The sequence below is a fragment of the Anopheles ziemanni genome, chromosome 3, assembly GCF_943734765.1.
Source record: "Anopheles ziemanni chromosome 3, idAnoZiCoDA_A2_x.2, whole genome shotgun sequence".
Classification (NCBI taxonomy): Eukaryota; Metazoa; Arthropoda; class Insecta; order Diptera; family Culicidae; genus Anopheles; species Anopheles ziemanni.
This window is the reverse complement of record NC_080706.1, coordinates 9,637,882-9,658,750: the sequence shown is the minus strand read 5'-3', so window position 1 is coordinate 9,658,750 and position 20,869 is coordinate 9,637,882. Positions and strand designations below refer to the sequence as shown.

At 46.1% G+C, this 20,869-nt stretch overlaps 1 protein-coding gene across 1 annotated transcript in view; it reads left to right on the top strand.

The window, feature by feature from the left end:
- The window catches only part of LOC131289791 (RNA-binding protein Pasilla), a 69,014-nt gene that overhangs the window by 449 nt on the left and 47,696 nt on the right, over positions 1 to 20,869 (top strand). The gene's annotated exons all lie outside the window — the stretch shown is intronic.

Genomic DNA, 20,869 nt, shown 5'->3' with positions numbered 1-20,869 from the left:
TCTTATCGTAAACTTCCTCCAGTGGATTGGTTTGAACAATGCTATCGGTCGCCGCTGGATTCTTCTTTATTTTCCATCGATTTGTCTTCCTTTCCCGCCGCACACCGAAACAGTTTTCCCTACGGTTATCGCGTCGATCAAGCAGCATGCGAGCGAGCGAGCGAGCACTACTAACCCTAGCAAAACCCCTATCGGGCGTGTTGACAAATGACCGCAAACTGTCATTCATCATCCGCCATTCTGGAGCAGCCACCGGGACGGGGTAGCCTATTGCCAATTTTTCCTCCCGCCTGCAAGAGGTCCCACTGCCGAAAAAATTCATGCTTCCTGGGAAACTATGATCCCGGGGCAAGTTAAGGCTCGAGGAACGTCGGGCAACGATAGGAAGTTGCTCCAAATATTGGACCCACGCTTATGCTTTTGCTACTGCAATGTTCAATCGGTTAATCAATCATCAGATTTTATTTTTAATCGCGCCCAAACCTTCTAATACCCCTTTTTTGAGTTAAGAATGTGTTTCAATCGATCGATAACTCTTTGATTCACTCCGATTCCAAGGCTCTCCCATTGGCCCATGTTTTGGTTACTGTAAACATCTTTCAATTCCCCGTTTGCAGTGAAGAATGGGACCGATTAATTTTCGGGATGCCGACATATCGCTGTTCAAAATCAATCAAAATCTGGTTTAGCTGGTTTGGATCCTCTTGCAAATCAGAATCAGGAAGGCTTTTCCGACAGTAACATTTTTCATTGTTCAAATAGTCTCTGACGTTATTTATACTGAAACCCATTGTTTGAACAAACAGCGCTACTATCCCGCCATGAGGGAGTTCAATCAGTTAGCAGAAACAATAGACTCGCACTGAACCAAGTAGAATTTCCAATGCACCTCCAAACACTCATCTAATGCACCGAGTCAGGGAGGAACAATCGTCACGAACAACGAACAGTAGACGCCGCGCAAACACACACACACACACGGGGGAGAGATGGTTGTTCACCTGGTCCATCATCGGCACCATCAGCTCGCCAGCATTGGCAGGCTTTTGTGCTTGTGGCGCGGCACAGATACGTCTATCTGGAAGCACCACTTCGCTATCAATTCGCCCGTTTGCCAAAGCGCACACACAAAGGGTTTAAAGTGACACAAGTGTAGAGGTAGACCGGCTACAAAGAGTCGACAGCAACCCCACCGGGGAACGGGGGGAGAAAAAAAACCCTTGATGAGTTCCTCACGTATCGAAACCTATTTATTCGTTTGCGGAAAAAGCAACGGACGGAGATGATGGACCTTCAGTACGGGCAGAGTTCATCCAGCCCAGGCTAAATGGTCTCACCTTCGTACACCCTTTGCGTTTGATGGACGTTGCGCCAGTTCCTTGTGGCTTCCAAGGGAAGTTTGCTCCCAGCAGCAGGGAACGGAAGGCCGTCGGTTCAAGTGCATGTGCATTCGAGTTGCGAGTGAGTGCATCATACGGGCACCATCATATTTTGCAGTTGGGAAGACTCGATTAGTTCGCTGAACAAAGTCGAGCCATCGTACACGTTCGTTCGAAAGATTCTAATGCTTCATTCGACGCCTTTTTTGCACAAGTTTTTTACCATTCTCTGTTAAGAGCTTTACGGGACAAAGAAACCTTTTAGAAAAAGCGACAATACCAGTAGATGAAGTCCTGGTTTGCGCTGATAGAGCACGTGCTTCGAACACTATTTAAAGGTCAACGTCTTCCCGAGAAAAGTCTTAACTTTCCTTTTGCAACACAATGGAGAAACATTTCCCGAAGCATGAAAAATGGCTGAAACTACTTCAAACAAGATTAGAACTTTCGAAAACCTGTTCTAAACTTCAAATTAAAATTAAAATTATAATTAAAATGTAATCTACATATCCCTAGGAACAACTAGAGCTAGTTACCCGAAACACCACTTTCGTCGGACCCTTATTAGATTATTTTAGTAAATGTAAACGCATTACTCATCAACAACAATGGCGTTTAAAATTGCTTCAGCTCGCTTTCTACCATAATCGGCATTAACTTCCGCCCATTTTTATCAGCTCCACCGAACCGCGAAATTGTTTTGCTATTTCGTAATTGTTTTCCATAGTTTCCGAACGGATGAGGGCAGGAGTTGCTTTAATAGAACCGAAAACAAAAAACAGAGTGTACGTACAATGCGGGAAACTAACTATTGGTGCTCTTGTGTTTACGGCAACCCACAGCCGTTCTACACCCGGGCTCTTATCAACATGGCAAAAATAATTAAGTGCTTTTCTAGTTCGATTGCCTCGTTATTCCCATTCGCACAGCTGCCGGTTTTTATTTATTTGCTGTGTTTATGCACTTGCTTTTGCTTCAAGTGCTGGCGGGGTTTGGGCGTTTATTGTACGCGTTTATGAGGTCTCCAAAATTGGGGTTGGTTGACATCAAACATTAAAACCGTGAGGAGTGCAATACATTTTTTTGCCGGTACTCTGCTTTCCTACGGTTCCGTCATTGACTTACAGTTGAAAACTCGTTTGTTGTAGGTTTGTTTTCGTAAAACATCAGAGGCGCTTCATAAAGAAAATTAATTTATTCGTTCACCCCACTAGCTTGCCACCCACTAGCTTCAGCTTTAATAAGCTTGAACCATTGTAGAGTGGCTTGCGGAAGTCGGAATTCACCGAAATGCACAGACACACACACGGAAGCGTACCTTCGGCGTTATTGCCTGGGCCAAAACTTCGTAGGCTTCGCATATCCCTTTGGTAATTCCGGCCGAGTGCCGGCCGCTGAATACAATCATCCCCTGGGTGACCCATTTTCGATGGGTTCTTTCATTTCAAAGATTACATTATTGTTTTATCGTTCTCGGCCCCCCAAACCGCGGGCCGCCCCCCATTCTCTTCGCGCTTATGTTGTTGCTAGATATTCTCATATCCGTTTTCGGGGCGCAATCCTTTATGCTGCTTCCACCTCAGTTTCGTTTCCCCCCGGGCATGTCGTTGGGTGGGATCCCTTTTTCCAAAGGGGGAGTTCCTGCTGTTTCTTTATTCGGATGCCACTCTCGGCTCCAATTCCGGGGCTGCGCTTTGATTTGTTGTGCGCTTGCACAATCCCGGTCACGAATGAGGTCCCGGGATATGGAGCAGCCTCACCAACTTTGTACCATCCTCAAACCTCGCACCTTACTTCCCCACTCCCCCCCCCCCCACCCCCCCATCCCCAAGGCACTGCGAGCGGTGTCATGTCGCAAGCGGTGCTAAATGAAAAACTTCATCACCTTCGTGCGTCCTACATTTGCCCGCTGCAGTTTTTCCACCGCACCGCGATTTTTCCCCTTTCTCCCCCCCGTGCCCACGGTGGCAGGGTGGCAGTGCGCCAAGAATGTGGCTAGCTTGGGGGTTTGTTCGGAGGCATCCTTTTGAATTTTCGCTTCCCGTGCCGCACCCTTGCGTCCGTTTCCCGAGTTTTGCGCGAGCCTCCGAACATCACCTTTCCGATTTCGCAACGGGTGGACGCATCACCACCGACCGCCGGTGGAGAAAAATAAAAATAAGTATCCCATTTCCCGGTGCCCATCCGCAGGCGTTGGTGTAACCTGATTCGAATGATTCGGAACGAAAACGTCCAGCTGCGAGAGCGAAGTGTCCTTTACCAACCTGTCCACCAGTCCACCCCGCGCCGGCCCAAGGCGCGCGGGTTTATTTCCGGCGAAAGTAGGATTACTTCTGGAATCTTCTTCGTCGCTTTTCATTTTTTCCCGATCCCCGACCCCTTGGCGGGCTGGATTAAGTTTTCCCGCGTCGTATCAATGTTTTTCAAGAAAAAATCAACATTCACCGAAAATCTCGACACGCCGCTCCAAATGCTGTCGGTGCTGAGCGGTTCGGAATTAAGTGGAAACGAAAACATTATGCTTTTCGGAAAATCTATGTCCCGGCTGCCGGAAATCGGAGCTTCCTTTCGAAGGAGAAGGAATTTCGAAGAAAATAATTTTTACTAAGAAAGCAAAAGCCGTTTTTTCTAGCTACAAGAAACAAAAACTACCAACTTTCCCAAATCCTTTCCATCTCTCTCGCCCCTCCCCCTCCTATGCCAACCAAATTTTTCCGTTTCGTTTCAAATGGGAAAAAAGCCCCCGCCATCACTGACATCTGCGCAATGAGCGCGACCTTGTGTTGGGAATCCGGAGCGAGGGAAAAACCGTTTCCTGTGCGCCCTGCCGAGGAAAACTAGGCGAACGCGTTTGCTCGAAGCCTAGCCAAAGAGAACACTCCACCAACCACATTGCTCCCATCCGCGAGAGCGTCTACTTTGTTTGTTCCGCTCACGGAGGGAGTTTTTCCTCGCCGAAGCTGTTGCGTATCCCTTTTCTTTTAGTTACATTTGGCCTTTTTTGATGTACCTTCTCAAGCTCCTTTCACTACGATCAAGCTTTTTTCTTGCGAAGCTAGGTGCTGCAATCGGAAAAACAATTAGTCGAAGCCCGAACCATTTTCCCCTCTCGCGATGGCGGGGTTCCAGTGTTTCCCGGGAAACGCGTGTCCTTCTCCGGCGTGGTCCAGGATCTCTCGCAACCCGAAGGCCCCCAGCTGTGCTTTAGACGCCATTGGGCTTCACTCTCCCGACGAATGGGAAGCGCCACGAGCGTCGTGTGGCAGTTGCATGTGTGCAGCAGAACCGACCGCACCACGTGACTGAAGCATAACCGATTATACCGTTTCCACTCCCACGCGCGTCTCATCTTTATTCGGTTGCTTTCCTTTTATGCTTCCCTTTTTACCCCATTTCCGGTATGATTTTTCAACACTAACGCTCGTGCTAGATAATTAAATGATACTTACTCGTTACGTGCTATATTTACCTTCATTTATCAGTGAGAAGCACCTTTCTTCCGCTATACCCCCTCTCTCGATAGACTCATTTGCAAACGGTCAGCTTTGTTTGCTGGCGTCGGTCACGTTAATTTATGACACGCCGCACGGAAGTGGAGCCCTTTAACCCTTTCGAGAGGGGGTTTTGTTTTCCTCCTTCTTTGGGTTTGAAACGAAGGCTCGTCCATGGTGACACAACAACTACAGGAACCGGCTGGCGACAACAGGCCCATCAGCCGTCGAACCTAACCGATTCAGGTCGATCGTTAGTTGGCCTTTTTTCTGTCCCCCCCACAAACCTTTCCGTATGTTCGGTAGAATAATTTATTTCCTCGGCAGGCAGGAAACTTCAACGGGCTGGTTAACATGCAAACATATTCCCGTTTGCTGCCGAATGCGTCGTTGGAACTCTAGCACGCCGCGCTGTATCTTATCAAGTTCCCATTCCTAATGTTTTATAATAATTCATAGTGGTGGGAGGTTAATTCTTAAGCACATTTTGCACTCCTGATAACGTATCGTTTAAAGTATTCTTCGGCTGGAGTACCTCAAAGTAAAGGGTGCCTGTTTAAAACGCACCCACCCTTTCGCACCCTTGCTTTCATTGACCCAAAGCCAACGTGCCACAACAACACCTTCAGCCGCACACATAAGTCGCTCTAATTTATGACCCAAAACATCCCGAAAAAGTAGTTCAATCGTCTTACAGCACGCGAGGGGACCGCAAGCTTAAGGTGGGATGTGCCGTAAGTAGCTTTAAAAACTTTCTTATCGAAGAAAGCAAAGCCACGGCCAAAATCCTACCACACTTATGCAGTCCTGGACGAGGCTCTAAACTTTAACCTCCCGGATTGGTCATGGTCGCACGGCTTTCGGTCGGCAGGAAACGTTCCTCAACATGCTCGATGGAAGTGTTATCGTTATCGCAGAAGAAAAAGGAAACACATTTCCCTTTCAGCCGCGGGAGTCCTTCTACGTGCGACGTGATTTATGAAGGAAATCAAAACGTATCCAACATTTGGAATGGTTTTACATACATCACAACATCCCACGAGGGAAAACTTGTCAGGTATTTATTTGTGATTTTCGGGTGCTTAATTCTGGAAACTAACAAGCCAGACATCCTTGAAGGAAAATGACTTTATGCTTTCCGAGACACGCTTTCGTTTTGCGCTGAAGCAATTGGATACGAAAATAGCTTCATCCCACCACTTTTGATCGTTTTCGGAACATCGTAAACATTGTTCATTTAATTTCCCAAATTACAATTCATCATCAAGCGTCGAGACAGAAACGAGGCTGGCCCATTTGCGGCGTTCTCAACCCGAGAACAACAGTGCCAACCGATCGATTTCCACGCGGGGCTCGATATGTCGGTGGGACCTGTCATAAAATAATTAAATCCATCCGATGCCGTTCCCGGGGCCGAGCCCCGCTTTTTCCGAAGGCTCGTGTTTGGGCCGGCGGCCAACATTTTCGGCCCTGTGTCCGCAGTGCGTCATCTCCCTCTCTCTCTCTCTTTTCCTTCCTTTTTCTTTTTTAAGTCCGTTGTAGGACGTGTCCTTCGAAAGGTGTCCGGATCCGGGAGGTCATGCTTCTGGAACGGAAACGGAGCCGGAAATTCTCCGCCGCCGGCCTCGACCTCCCCGCATCGAAATCTGTGCCCAAAAATCCGTGACACGGCACCATGTACCGAAATTCTTAACCGGGATTCTCGGTTCCACTGGGTCATGTTCTACATTTTTTTTGCTTTTTTTAAATCCGTGAAGGGATTTGCTAGCAGTCAGCGGGAATGGGAAAGTGGGCTAGAGGTCAGCCGAGGATCGAATCGTGAAGCGGCGTTTAATTAAATCAGAGATTCGTATCAAATGGACAAACACACCCACACACAGACACGCACAGCGGGGCCACATAAAAAATGGAAAACCACAAAACGTACGGTCTGGCCCTAGAAGCACTAATTTGTATCGGTTCCGGTGCTGGCGTGCTTTTTATGATGCTGGCCAAAGGGAAAGCGAAAAAGAGAAGAGCAAACGGCACACGAAAAAGCGAAGAAAATGCGAGTCAAACTGAATCATTTAAAGCATCAATCCATTATCCCATTTCATTCGTTTGATGTGGGGCGTGTGTCCTGGAATCGTCCTTGGGCCAACAAACCGCCGTGTGCCTTTTTCCGATGCCCCAAATGTGATCAACCCAAAATGTTTGCCCTTCGGTTCCTCGTGCGGTGTCGTCTTGTGCATTGGCGATGGGCCTAGTTTTGTGAGATTCCAATTTAAAATGCGACCGGACGATGCTTTTCGTTGGAAACCGTTTTCATGTGTGCTTTTTCCTTCCGGCGGGTGCCATTTCGTAGGGGGATCTTTTTGTCTCCGAGTCGGTTCAGAAGATGCTTTTAACGTACACATTTTACCGGCAAGGATCGATCCGAACAGCGACCGGTGGACTTTTCTGTCCCCTTTGTCCATCGTCGTGCATTATTCGAACAAACTGAAATAAATATATATCAAAGATAGAATCCGATTGAAAATAGCAACCTACACCTGATTTGATGCATCGCTCGCTTTCCTTCGTTGCACAAAGCGACATCGGATGGTTCCCTTCCTAAAAGAGGAAATCTTGTACGCGTACGGAATTAGATCGCTTTCCAACGACGACTTTTCACTCGCTCGAGCGAGGTGCCCTTGAAAAGCGCATCGTCACATGGCGCTGCCGAGCCAGGACGATTCGGTTTATTTTCGGACGAGCTTTTGATCGACCCCCCCCCCCCCCCCCCCCTTTTCGCCCTCAACTCTGTATGCGGGCCTTATGAGTATGTGTTCTATTTTTCCCGCGCGGGTCGACACCGTTTTTGTTGTTGTTGTGTATCTCCTTCTCACGCGGAGGAAAAGTGTCGTTGAATAACAAATGAACTTGGTGTCCGTGCCGAGTGCACCATCGCCATTGTCGGCGGGCTGTGCACATTTGCACTTGCCCCCTGCGGTCCCCTCTCTTCCCCTCTCTCTCTCTTCGTCGTGTCATCATTTGGGCCACAAACGCGCGTATGCCAAAAATAAAAGTGGACCAACCAATTCGGAATCACACTCTGGCATATCGCCCTGTCTAATGGTTTCGGGGCTGACCAACGACCGTTTGCGAGTGTGTGTGTTTGGGGTTGGTTTGACAGTGGTTTTGTCTTGCAATGGCGGCGAGGAGGCAAAAGGTGATAATTATTCGTGCGGTGATTATTAGCAACCGGACACGAATTGTTGCGGTATCATTTTGCCATTAGCTAATCGAATTCGCCTGCAGCGTTGACGCAACGTTCAAGGTTATCGGTATGGGTTTAATTATTCGACAGATCCTCCCGGTGTCGTCTTTGTTTCGATGCTGTTGCTAAGAGCGTGCTATTTGTCTTGCTCGAAAAACCGTGCCATACTTTGAAGCTAATCCAGCTGTACGGTTTGAATTTGTGCTCCTCTAAAACCTTCCCGTTTCTATCGTTCGTTTGTTTAATGTTTGCGCTTGTTTTGCAGCTCATTTTATTTGCACCCCTTTGCTGGGAAGCATTTTTCTCCCGCGTGGAGGTGTAAATAAAACACAATAATTGCCCCCGCAACGGCCGGGTGCCGAGTAAACAGTGCCTTCGTAACTCCCTCGTGTGCTGCCCGGAGATGGGAGAAATAATTACAATAATCCCATTTCGTGTCGAACCGATTAAGTTCCTTGAAAGATGCGGTAAAGGTGGCGTTTAAACGTGTGCACAGAGGTTTTTTTTTTTAAACTGAAGGGGTACCTTTGACGACGGCACACGTGCAGGTAAACTGGTTAAATTGTATTCAGCACCGTGTCGGTAACGCCCTGGCCACCACAAACCGGTATGCGCTGTTGGGTTAGGGACACAACACCCCCAACAGCAGCGTTCCAGATTTGATCGGGGACCATGACGCCATGAAGATCATCTGAATTTATGATCAGTATTTTACAAAACGGGCCCGTGTGAGTGGGATTGTGTTGGGAGTTTACCCTGTTTGTTGTTGTTTGAATTTGTTGCTGCATCTTTGACAATCGTTCGTCTTGGTTGGAGGTTGGCGAATCGGGTTGGCTGGCCAGCACGGTCTTTTAAAACTATGAAAACACACACTTTTTCTCACAAAATTCCTAAAATTAAAATCAGCGATTTAATTTTATTACGAAATAGGAAACAAATTATGCAAGTGGGAAAACATAAGCACGCAAAACACAAGACTTTCTCCCAAAACTTACAACCAACATAAGAAATAAAGTGTACAACACAAAATAATACAACTGCTCCGACAATATACATCCAGAACACGTTTTGTGACCATTTTCCATGCCATCGCTTCATCTTGTTGTTTTTTTTTTCCTTTTAGATGACCATTTTCATGATCATTACACACTCTCATTCGGAGCGCTTCATCACGCTAAATCATCTTCGAGCAGTGGCTCTGACCTGGTTCAGGGCTCGCCGCCGATTACACAACCATTTGGGGGCAGCACGATCGGTAAGTGTCGTTTTCTGTTTATTTTTTTAACATTTGTTTACTTCACTGTCATATCACTTTTGTTGCTCTGCGAGGTAATCAGTCATAAGAGAAAATCTATTGGTTTAATTGAAACATGATATTTTAATTGAAATGATTTCGTTTATTTGTTAAGATAAATAATACAAGTGTTGGAAATATATTCTCAAATGTTCTTCAATATAATTTCAAATTGTAATAACAATAACAATAACAATAACAAAAACATATTCAATGTTTATAAGAAGCGAACAAAATAATCCATTCTGATATCCAACATCTTAGTACATTGATTTAAACGTGGTTACAATCCGCCCGAGGGTTTCACGTTATTTTATATCATCCACCGGGTAATCCACTCGGAAGCATAATTTATTATGTCTGCCTTTTACACGGTACTTTACGTTTACCAGCACCGGGAGGCAGAGAAGATTTAGCTCAATGTCTCACTTTTCTTCCTCCGCCCAGACGTCGTTTGGTTGCCATTCATATCATCAAAGATGTCTCTATCGTATCATCTCGCTGTTTTTTAAGAACAAGTGAAATCTCTTGCCTTTATTTCCCTTCCTTCATCTGCGCACCATTCTCTCGCTCGTTAAACGCGTTAAAACTCGTTCTCCCGCTTTCGTTTAGTTGGGCGGAAAAAAAGGAAAAACCTCGCCACGCCGGTTGTTGCGCTCGGATCTCGTACACCGTTCGGCGTCGACTCCCCCTGTTTCTGTCCTGATGAGTTCGTCGTTGGCTCATCAAAGTAGATTTTCATTCGCACATTTGCACAGACGAGCAGCAAGCTGGGAACCTTCCGACCACCAACCCGAAAACCGCCCGGTCAAGGGGAAAAGTGGAAACGCGAGTGCTTTCGGTAATTGGATTAACTTTGCTGCGCTTCGGATAAGGGTGGTTCGGTTGGTGGGAAAAACCGCGATCCGTCCCGCATCTCGTTTCGGGGGCGCTGCCGCCTGGTAAATTTGTACCCCCAATTTCCGTGGGCACACCTTTCCGTCCGGTGGTTTCACATTTAACTCACCGCGCATATGACGTGCTCGTGCCTCAGGCTTCAAAACGTCATCATCATCATCATCGCGATGAGTTTTGCAAACGCCGTAGGGGGAAAAAGGTTCAAACACTGGCAATGATTTTCCAAACGGTCGTTAATTGCCGTCTGCTTGCGAGTCACCTGCTTCCGGAAAATGATTCTTCAAAGCCGAAATGGAAGACCGCTGACGTCGTCGTTTTACTTCACACAGTCCATTAGAGGCTGAGGCATCGTTTTCGAAACCATCTTCTGCCGTGCCGTTGTTTGACATGTTTTAGTGAACGGAAAATTCAATACCTCACCGAAACGCTCGAGGCTCACGAGGACGCTTTCCATCTATAACTCACGCCAGGCACGAATGATCCTTATCTAACCGATAAAAAGCTTCAGCCACTCCCAAGTACCAGCTAGTCTTGCCTCAAATGTTGTCTTTGGTACTTTTCTCTAGCCGCAACTCGAAGGAAAACTGCTACGGCGAAAGTTTGAAGGTCGACCTCAAGGAGCTAATGCTTTTCACATGACCTCAGCGTAATCTCTTTTATCTTGCGCGCCGACCGGAAAGGAAATTAAAAAGGGACGACCACTCGCAACTAGACCTGTAAAATCCAGCTTCCTGTTTATTTGGTAAACTTTTAAAGGCCTATCTTCTTTTAGAAAGGTTTTACCAAAGTTTGGCATCTGAGGGTGGTTTTACAGTGGTAATTTTTCCTCTTTTTTGACCTTGCAAACAGCAAAGATAAACTAAAACCTTCTTCTAGTATCTTTCTCATTTTTTTAACAGTTCAAAATATAACTTGAAACATCCCAATAAAAGGTGGAAATATTTTCGATTGGTGTTAATTTACATGATGTATGTATGGGGGTCCGCGACAGCCGAGCGGTAGCGCCGGTTAGAAAATCGGCCCATGAGCGCCGGGGCTCACCACCTCGACGGCGTGGGTTCGAATCCCAACCGAGACCGGACCCTCCCCTGTACGAGAGGACTGACTATCCACGTACAACAGGGAAACAAGTCTCGTAAGCCCTTAACGGGGCAGGCATGACCAAGAGGTCGTTACGCCAAGAAGAAGAAGAAGAAGAATGAACAAACAACCATACCTGCGAACATTCGTATACCACAAACAAAAGATAATAAAATTCCCATTACGCCGGAAGTGCGAAAAGTGGTTGCAATGTCAACCGAACGAGGGCAAACCAAACGAGCAGCCATCGCAGGTCGATGGTTGCTGCCCGTAACAGGTTTAAATCTGCCAATCTGCTTTCGTCATCAAAAGCCCCTCCTTTTTCGCTCTCCCTTCCTCTCTCTTTGAGGTGAGGTGGAACAAGCCAGTTCACAATAAATAACTTTACACAATCGCACTTCATCGGCTTCGTATCATCGGGTCGCATACACTTATCCCCCTCTAGACTGCCTCTAGAGCTTGCTCGTTTTCTTTCCACTGCAAGTTTGTTTCGTTTGTTGATGTCTTATTGTTCCACTTCTTCTTGGCCGCTGCTTTCGGACATTGTTTCCCTCTCCATGCGGCACCTCGCCCGCTGCAGCATAATTTCACAATGGCGCTGGCGAGCCCGATCAGCTGGCAGGCGGCGAAAAGTAAGACAATGTCATCACTGGCGTGAGCGGAGCCGTCGTCGACCGTTGGCAGTTTTCGGTGGCGGTCTGGCCTATTTTTGCCCCTGAGTGAAGTAATCGCAGAGAGCACACACAGTCACACACAATTTTTCAAAGGAAAAACCGGTTCGCCGTAACGAAGATGATCAATTGATGGTCGTATCAGCGGTCGACGCGGTTGTAGCCTTTCAATGGCATTGCCAGAAAGGTCATCGATGAGCGCGATTAAGGCAAACGGGTGGAGTGGGTGTAAGGGAGGTCGTAGTAAAAGGAGGATAAAAAGGAAAAATACCAAAACGCCCGAAAATGATAAAAGTGAAAGCACCATCGATGGCGAAAGTTAGTTTTTGGGTACTCACTTTTTTTTTAAATTGTGAAATTATTTTCATAATTCAAATCCAAATAATTCAAACATACGATTACAAACCGGTTGACACATCAATGCTTGTGGAGAACTCCATTTTGTTTATGAATTATTTTTCTTTCCTTTTGTTTTCCATCTTCAACTGATTTTGCATTATACCTTTTTGAACAACTACAATTGTGTATCTGTGAATCTTATTGATGTCGCTCGAAAAGTGGCGAAACCTGTTTTTACGACCATTCGCGATGTAACGCCTTGGAATAGGTCAGGATGGAATCGAAAGTTTTTACGACGAGCTACTGGCGCCCCCTTTTCTCCTTCGCTTTCCGTTGCGAACCTTCTATGCAAACACGTGGTTGGTTCATCGTATTCGAAGTTGTTCACTGTCAACTTTCGCCATTTTTCTGGATGCACTCAAGCCGATTGTTGAAACGGGTGGGATAAAAAATCAACAGATTCCGAATCTGATGGGTAACAGAAATATGACACCTTTTTCATCGACGCCCCGACACACCTCTCACACGTCACCCTCTGCAAATGTGTTTGTGTGACACGCCTTTTCTGCTCGCACGTTGCACAATGCAACATTCAAGTTTTGCACGGGTGGATCCAACCGGCGAGGAGTTTTACCCGCTTGCTGGGTGTAAACGTATTAAAATTAGCATGTTTCGGTGTCAGGAACTATGTCTATTCTGCAATAGGAGAAACTAAATATGAATAGCAGCAAGCAGAGACGCGAGTAAGCTGCTAGCTTTTTCCCCCATTTTCAATTTGATATAAATATCTATAGCAAGTGAAAGTGATAGAAATCAATGATGGCATGCTAGTATATGTTCAGTAGAAAACAAAAATATTGTTAAATTAAATATCCTATCGATCTTGACTTGAATACATCTAAATTTAAATTATAAAAATTTCTGTATTCAAAGAACACAAGAAAGTATGTTTCTTCAGCACTTTCTATCTGTTTTTTCGATATGTATCTTTTTGAAAAGATGCATCTGTTAAACAACTTCGGGCACCTATCATCGATCTATTTTGCTTGGTTTTGTTTTCCCACGGCACGCGAGGGCAGGGCGCAAGAAAAACCATCCCCTTTCCCGGGGACATCTTAGCGATCGTCGTCAGCTCGCGCCGAAAGGTCAGTCGAAATCACTCGCACGATTTATGTGTGTGGTTGCTTCTAAGAGGCCTATCCGAACAACTAGCGAGGTAGAAGAGCAGGGAAAACTTCCCTTCCACATGCCTTTCCCTGTTCGTGCGCCGGCGATGGGCTATAAATCATCTCCACCGGAGCAGAAAGCGAAGCACATTTTCCGCTCGGCTCAAGTTACCCGAGGGGGGAGGAGGGGAGGTTTGGCTTCCAAAATCCATCAAATTGTGCAACCGCAGTTCAAACGCTGATCACCCCTACGGGTGGGCGGGGGAAAAGGGCACCACTTCTGTTGAGGATGAGGTAAAACTAAAGAAACGGTTTGCGGTTTAGAGGGTTTGGAATCGAACTAAAGAGAGTGCCCTCTGGGGGTTAAAAATTTGGCCCACCATGATGGGAGTAGGTTTACATTTCATTTTGTGGCGGTTGGAATTTCAGAAAAAATATTAATTGACACAATATCCTGTGTCCGTCGCATTAAGTGGCAGGGAAGGAATATGTTTCCCAATCGCACTTCTCAAATCCATTGTGGGAAATCATTCTTCACCTCACTTGACTCGGTGCATACAGACAGGGGGCTATTTATAGAATTGTGGTTGGTTAAACAAACGGCAAACAGTAGAAAACAGAAATCGTGAATTGACCAATTCTGTACATTCACCCGCGTTAAGGCTGACGCATCTGCACCAAGCAAACACTAGTTGTTTTAGCAACCTGCAGCTTTTACATCGCCCGGGAAAGGAGGAGGCTTTTTTTTGCCATCACCGGTGAAGATAATGGAAGCAAAGGCAGACCTGGTCAAACATTTCAAGCTCAAGCTGAGACACACCGAGGGAGGTTTGCGTTCGGCACCTCAGAGTACCACCAATTGCGGTGCCAGTGTATGTTCGGATCTATCCGTCGATCTGCGAACCGTCGCTCGATGTTGATCGTACGCTCCTAACGCATCGTACCTTCTTTTACACACCTTTTTACGCAAGCGACATGCGGCACAAATCTCGGACCGAGTCTCCGGGGAGGAGGGAGGAAACCGTGGCTAGAAAAGAAGAGTCCAATTGACCAATTGACTGGGCACTTCTCGCGAGTTAGCGAGGCTCGAGTTCGGCCAGCGATATGCGGGCAGACGATGCTTCGTATCGTCGCCGGTGTTGATTTTAGTTCGTCCATGTGTGTGTTTTTTTTCTTCTTCTTGTTCTCGCTTTGCAAACGGAAGCAGCAGAACGCCGGAACATTTTCGATCTGGGGCCCCCACGCGCTCCGGAACACACGGGCCAAGTGGTTGATGGAATCAATTGGATACAATTTAGCATACTTGAAACGGGCCTATTTTTCCAAGCGCTGATATTGTGTCGATGTTGGAGAAGAAACATGGATTCAAAAACAAAAAGGGAAAAAACGGACGGGAACGTACCCTACCGTAAGTTCCTCGAGCGGATCAATTTCGATCTTCACGTCATCGCCATCGTTCGGGCCGCATCGGGAAGGAGGGAGGTGGCGCGGAGTTAACACCATTAAACGCTGCGATTGAAGAGCTTTCGATATCGTTCGTTGGGTGTTCGCGCTCTCAGCTTTAAGTGATTTGAATTAGAAACAATTTCCCAGCATCTGTCTTCAGTCAACGAAGTGTGTTTTTTTATTTCGCGCTCTCCCTGCCAACAGCCATGTGGCGTGAAATTCGTCTTATTTAACACTTCTTCAAACACATTTTCAAAATAGGAATGATCTGATAGGTCTCTTCCTCGCCGTGTGACGAATTTATTTGCTTAGTTTTTTCTTTTTTTCCTTTTTTTTTTGTTTGATTATGGTAAGACGTATTTGGCATACAATGCTATTTTTTATAAAACTCAAAAATTATCATCTATTCGAATAAACAAATATATTTGCATGAAACAATTTAAACATATGTCAAAATGTGATCAAAGATAAAAAATATGTGGATGTCACTCACATCCACATTTGAAAATAATTACGATTACAACGAGAAAAGCAACGAGGGTGACAGCATAAATGCAACTTTTCATAACTTCATGCATTCAAAGCGTGACAACATCCGGTCACAAACAATGCATTCTCCCTCACGCCGTGCCGTATGAAATTCCCGACGAGCGCGCGTTGTACATTCGGGGATTATTTTTTGTACATGCCCAACATCATAATTTACCGTCGAGTGTGAAAGGAAACTACGAGCGGCGGAGAGATGGCGATTTGGAAATAAAAGAGATGGATAAAAGCAGTTAAGTGGTGGACAGTAAGCCCTCGGTAGCCGCGAGCCGGAAGCAATATTCCACTTGTAAGCGATGATGCTATCATCGCGCCAAGGGGGGGCATCATCACCGTCATCATGATCAACCAGCCCGGGCACATCATGCTTTCACAAACATATTATGCTGAGCTGGTACCGCACGTCGAGAGCACAATATAGCGACGGGCTAATGCGATGACGTTCTCGTTCGCTGCGATTTTGAGCACACCGAAGCGCACGAACGACCGCGTTGAGTGTTAAATGTCATCTGAAATTGTGCAACCGTAAACTTCCGAACAGAAACAATGTGGGAAAGCACAACGCATCAAATCCGGAAGCATTACAACAGCATTCGAACATTGTTTTCAATATTTGAAGTTCGTAATCTGCTCTGCACGTGAAGCCTTTAAAGGTTTTACTGTTTAACACTTTAGCGCGCTGGTGAATGAGTGCTTGAATGAGTTACTGACCTTTACGATTTCAAGAACTGACCTTTACTGTGAGCATGTTTATGGTCCATTTGGCCAGGGTAAAGTTTGTTTGGAACTAAAGTTTTCCACAAAGTTCCTCTCCTTGTCACTATTTTAACTCTCTGCTTTCGCGATTCTTACGGCTTATTCTAATCTTTTCCCAAGTGAACTTCTCCTGTGAACGAAGTGATTATTAAAGTAATCCGTCTTGGTGGACTATATTAAAGAGCGTTAAGTATGTGTATTGCGCCGAGGGGGTTAATCTGTCTCAAAGTGTATGCCTTATGTTTGATAAGTGAGCATAACAGACCCGTCGCCATCCAATGCTTCATTTGTTGACAATCGTGACTGGGACCCTATGGCGCCTTTTTTCTGTATGAAGGAGACGAAACCAGGCTGAAGAGGCAGCCAGACACCCGAAGCACGCCGCGTCCGCCTCACTTTGGACAATCATCTGCGTAAATATTTCCCTTTCCGAGTCCGCCAGGGACGCTCGTCAAGTCAACAGCGGGCCGAGACGAACCATGGGCGCGTACTTTGGGCTCTCGAAACAGCTGGCAATACTGGCGCTGGCCTAAGGAGCGTTCAGGAGCCCCTATGATGGTCGTAAACGAATGAAAACGGTGATTAGAAAATGGGAATATTGTACCGTGTGTAATTAAACGACATGACGACCATCACGCAACGGTTCTGTGTGTGTGTGTATGTGTAGTCTAGATTGTGGCCGGATTGCTTCCTCTCGTTTCTTTAAACTCGCCCGTTCCTTTCCTTCCTGCATTGGCCGTTTACAACATGTCTGGCATATTTTTGAACCACAATCGCCCCGAAAACCCTACGCGAGTGTTCACAGCGTCGAACGATTGAGTCGCACTGCGCGAGATAAGATTAAGTGCCGGTTGTTGGTTGGACGATTGGGCCCTATTCGTGGGTTCCCTGGTGGGAATACTTTTGCTTTTAGATTGCCGTTATTACATGTATGGTATTTCAATCTTATATTCACACCATTGCGCACTCAAATTCTCATGCAATCGAATGATATGCTATCGATTGAGTTCACGCTACGTTTCGACGACGGATGTAGATTACTTTTGAAAGAATCGGACCGTATGGAGACGTTAACCGAATGCTACGATGTACTCAGTTTTTTTTTACAAACGTGTTGTAAACTAACATCATTATCAGAACTGTTATCAGTGAATCCTATTACATTAAGCACTCGAGAGGCGATGATGATACTGACTTTTCTCAGACAACCTTTTTTTTAGAAACGCTGTGCTTACGATTTATTTTCGTTGAGTAATAGCACGGATTCATTCCTCCTGGAAATAGCGTCTCTGATAAGCGAACGAACCTCGTCACCAGATGGTTTACCGACTCATGCTAGCGGGCGGATCTTGTGGCAGCTAGGTTTCTTCCCTCGCCAGACGACGTAATTCAATCTCGCGCAACCACAAGTGAACATAAGCCGAGTAGTATCACGGTAAAGCGCTGTCGAATGCAGAGAAATTCTCTGGGAATCAACTTGTCAAATCATCGATGATGAGTATGAGCTTGTTTTTGGATTTAACAACAACATCAGGTAATAAACTTTTGCTACAATAACAGTTGACGATGTCTTTCTTAGAAAAACTGAAAACATATTATTAAAAAAGATTGAACTTTTTTTTAAATCGTTCAAATTGTTTCCTTAGAGTTTACAAATATTTACCAACTCAGTGCTGGGTGTAAAACTAAATTATGGTAATCAAAACCATACAACCCTATTCGAAAACCTTACTAGTTGTTGGTTTTTCATATTCCATACTAGAAATTCGACCAACTCAATATTCAGCATGTTGAAATAATCATACTACACACTGAAAGTTTTAATGTCATACAAAACTTTTTGTTTCAACCTCGTTGGTTTTTAATGTGTTTTTGCTCGTTTTCTCTGCGCTTTCTCACATTTTCTTCACTGCAGGTCCTATTTTCGCATGTCACTGGTCGCTCCTCTCGTCGGCGCGCAGCAGATCTTATTTCATAATGCGATCTGGTGGTCAACAATTCGTTTGCTACCGGGCCGGGAACGTTTTGCTGCTCGGCGCCTCTAACGCTTCGCAACCAAGCTCGCTCATGATTAGATAACGAAGTGCTGTCATTTGTTTTGCTCCTCTTCTTGTTTGCTTCCTTAATCTTTTGCTCTCGACAAGCCCGATTCGGGCGCTGGGTCCATTCGAATGTTCTCGTGCCTCTTGCACCGCTTCACATGTTCTGTTTTCCTTCCCTTGCGTAAGGCTCCATACTGTCTTCTACTTTCGTTGGCCCCGTATTGCATCACAACGCACTGCACGGCTTCTCTAGGCAGAAGAAAAAAAAACACATGGCGCATACAATACTTTACATGTTGTTTCCTTCAACTGTATTACCCTTTTTACCGGGACGCTATAAAATGTCCCACAGTGAAGCCTTTAAAAGGGATCAACACCGTATGGGCCATGTTCCCGCGAAGAAGTTACGGTGGCAAACGGCACACAAATATATCAATCGGGCTCTGCAGGTTGACGGTGACAGCGGAAAGGGTTTCCGGCAAGGACGCACCTGTACCTGATCTTACCTCCCACCCGCTCCTCGTCACGCTCATTTTCTTGCCCTGTTGGCGTCAAGTCGTAATTAAAATCCAATAAACGGCAGCGTCCTATTTTGCCCATGCTCAAAATCGATACCCTTCCCCTCTACCGACCACAGGTCTCGCTCTCCCTCTCTTTCTCCTATCCTTCCCGCTGCCGATTGGCATAATTGAGTGGATCGATGCCAAAATACCCGAAACATTAAAAAAAAGAGGGCGAAACGGGCTGAGCGGTTTTCCCTCGCGCTCAAATGGCACGAAATCCTGGCCACGTGCAGGATGCCCGCTAAAATTGGGAACTGTTGTTGAAAGGGACCTTATGGGATGAGCCAGGAATTTTTTTTTTTCACCCCGAACCTGCCTGCATTTCTTCCCGTTAAAAAGGATTTTAATGAGAAATTTGAATGAATTTTAATTAGCTCCTAGTGAGCCGACAGAAACAGAAACAGACACAAACACACACACACACACGGGTATATGGATCACGCCGTGACCTCCCATTAGCCAAAACGCTGCTACCTCCGCCGTGTCCCATCGCTCGACCTAATTTGACACCGAACGACCAGACACGGCCCTTTTCGGTCCGGTGTGGGTGCGCTTCGGATGGCTCGAAGGCTTCCATGATGGCTAATTGTGGCGCGGCAGGAGCCTTTCCCGGGCCGGAACCAGTACGTTCACCTGCCTTTTTACGGAGTGAAATTTGGTAAATCTTGCTTACTCAGCCGCCCGGGGGCTTTTTAGGAGGATGCACTGTCACAGTGACTGCCTTTTAAGTAGCTTTCAAATTATATTATGTTTTACAGTGCCATACACAGTGTGGTGGTTGTTGTTTTGGAAAATCACTGTGCAAGAATTGAGAAAGTTTAATTTAGTAACGGTGAATAAGATTATTCCTAATATGTTTCCCAAAATGTTACTTTCGGCATAGAAATCTTAGAACCTTCACTTAGAACCGGTACTTCAAACTGAGTTTGTTGAAGAACGTTTAGCAAAAATGTTTTAAATCTATTCAATGAAATCAGATTGAAATTTAAAAACACTTCTGTTGGAATGTAAAAAACGCGAACAAAAGTGTCCGTCTTATGTGAGTGACGCGACACCGTACAATTCGTAATTGACAAACCTGTCGAATAGTTAGACTGTTTGAAGATCCATATCTTATTTAAAATTTCATCCGATCTGATCTGATCCTCGCAAAACGTTCAAATTCCTATGACATTATACGGATCCGTAAGCTTACGAAAATATCCACCAGTGTACATCCGGTGACACCTACACTACTACCACTAGCCACCCAATCGGTAGCCGCGTCACTCATTGGCGCGCGCCTAAAGCCCGTCGTTTAATCGATTCGGAGGAACGGACGAAAAATTAAACAAGCTTTTTGAACGCGGTTGGACGTCGCAACAAGCGAAAATAAAATTAAACGGGCTTCGGAACGCGGAATCCAATCACGGAAGGTCGTCCGAATGGCAGAATGCTTTTCGCGGATCACACGAATAAGTACACGCGACCGCCGAAAAGCGCTAAACTGTGGGATTTCGGCTGACGGTCGAGGTGGGGGGAGGAAGCACTATACCTCCCTCCTCCACCCAGAGGAAAGAAAAAACCGATCAACCTTCGAAATCCGATTTCGTGTCCGTTTCCGCGCAACCGGTTCGATTTAAATGCTCACCATATTTTCTCTCCCTTGCCGTCCGTTCCCCTCCCACCATCCTGTTTGCGTTTGTTGTTAAATGTTGTTTCATCACCACAATGCCATCCGTTTCTTTTCCTGCGGCCAAACACGTTTTGTGGTCGGTGGTGGCTGTCCGGTTTCGGCGTCATCGTGTCAGGGGCGCGGGCAAACACGGTCACGGGTCCTAATCCTTGGCCGTCTTTTTCCCTCATTCCGTTTCGTTCCGTTGAGCGCTCGCATTTGGGGCTTTCGCTTCTATCCCTCCGCCTCCCCGTGCGCCCGCGGTCGGAGGATGCCAGTTGGTGGATAAATTTGGGGATATATTTTA